This window comes from Austrofundulus limnaeus, unplaced genomic scaffold (genome assembly GCF_001266775.1).
Source record: "Austrofundulus limnaeus strain Quisiro unplaced genomic scaffold, Austrofundulus_limnaeus-1.0 Scaffold396, whole genome shotgun sequence".
Lineage (NCBI taxonomy): Eukaryota > Metazoa > Chordata > Actinopteri > Cyprinodontiformes > Rivulidae > Austrofundulus > Austrofundulus limnaeus.
This window is the reverse complement of record NW_013952798.1, coordinates 494,811-497,023: the sequence shown is the minus strand read 5'-3', so window position 1 is coordinate 497,023 and position 2,213 is coordinate 494,811.

The following is a 2,213-nucleotide window of genomic DNA, read 5'->3' as shown; positions in this document are numbered from 1 at the left end:
GAGAAGTGCTTCATCTTTGATCAAAGCGGCCCAGGAGACGCTGAAGGAGTAACATAAACACACCTCGAAAGTGTCCAACTGGATGAGGTTCCGAGAAGTTCTTCACCAATTGGACGATCTTTCCTCCAACTTGAGCCGTGGTGGGTGAAACTATCCCCGATCAAGGTAATGGCTGTTTGTTACTGAGCGTACCTGAGGTCTGGCTGGATACGTTGAGAGACGAATGCCCTTTCTGGTTAAAATCCACATTTTTAAAGATAAAGTTAAAAACTAATCCTCTTCTTCTTCCTTTCTTGAATCTGCCCTGCCAAAACTTAAGAAAAAGTGCCGCAAACAAATGTTTTATTAACATCTGAACCTCAAAGTTTGTTGTTAAAATTTTTATAGGAAATTAATCTCACAATAAGCTGTATATTAGTGATTTGTTTTGATTCTGTAAATAAATTATCACATTTATTGTTAGATGAAACGAGTCACAGAGTACGCTCATCTTATGTGTTTTTTTCATTCATTTTTGCACGGAAGAGATATACAGTATATAAGAAGAACCTGTGAATTTCCTTATAACTTTTATTATGAGAAGGTGAATAAATCACTACAGGTCTATTGGTTTTACTTGGTTTTCCAGGTATTACAGCTTTAAAAATTTATAGTGGATTTAAACTACATTATCTAACCACCATGTGGAATTACTGATTTGTAAAGAATGTAACCGTTKTATGTATTGTGAAAGAACTCTGCTGCACTTCGAAAGCTTTCCAAGAGTTCCGCACAGAAGTTCTGCATTGATAGTATTTTAATAAAATGTTTTCACACAAAAATATTTGTAACAATAAACCTCAACTTTGTACCTATTAGATTTCCAGACAAAGTGTGGACATAAAGTGAAGCATCTGCTGCATCAGTGAGATTTTACACAAAAGCCTAAAAGGGAAATTTAATTATATGAAATTGTCGACCTGGACTTTAGAGTTAGAGACAAAAAAGCCTCTGAGCAATGAAAACAGACACAGGTGCGACTAAAGTTTATTACTTTTAATCAATTCAGCTAGCTACAAAATGTCCACCACTTCACACACTGACAGGATACAGAGAGGGAGTCGTTACTATGACATGCACTGAGGACATCGATCTCACAGTTTAAACTATTGTGCCATTCAGGTTTGGGGTATTTCATCATTTTACTGGAACTACTGGAACATTTTGGTGATTTGGTGTGCATAGCTCTAAAGTACAGAAGCTAAAAAAATAATAATAAAAAAGAACGAAAGAACGAAAGAAGGAAAACTTTTGTGTTTTTTGTTTTGCTTTAGAATAGTTTTCAGTATTTCTACCAATAACAAACCACATGGGGAAAATAAACTTACAGATACAGTCTTCTTATAAAAGTAAGGTCTCTCAGAAATATGCGTCTTTGCTTTACATTGCAAACTTTTATTTATTAATTTTTATAGCATCCAAAACCTATGATACAGTACACAACCAGTCTTCATCTTTCATCACATAATCAACATCTTCAGCGATGAACTGCATAATTGTTTAGAAAACAGGTCTTTTTTTTTTTGCAACACAACCCCAAGTCCTCTTTTTTTTAAACTTTATCTCACTTTTTTTGAAATTCCTTTTGCATTATTATACAACAAGATGGTCACAGTCGGTAAATATATCGAGACAGAAAGAGTGGCACTATTGCAAACTTGCAGGAGTATGGAACGATCAACTGTGTCCTAATACTGAGCATGCGTTTTTGTCAATTTGCTACTGTCATGTCATCATTTTTTAGATATATTTTTCAGACAGGTTTTATTTATGAGACTAAAATCTACCATTTGTCATGCAGAGAACGCACAATTCACATCACTTGGAATGCAATGTCTAATACAGCTACAGAGAGTCTAGTTGCACATATTGTCTAAACAGTAACTCAGGATGATTGCAAGAAAAGAAAAACGGATTAACGACTGCCTTTTGATTGTGAGCACTCTTTGCCATCTCTTTCTGCTGTACTGCACTTAGTGAATTATCACTGCTGTTTTCTCAATTCATCATCACATTTTTTGTTGTTGTGACAACACCAAAATAAGGAGCATGACAGTAGCCTAAATGGAATGACACAGTTTTACAAAGACAATACTGATACTGAAAAGGAAAGAAAACAAAACAGCTTGTTTAGCATTCCTATTATATACTTGTCATCCAGAGCAGTGTTCTTC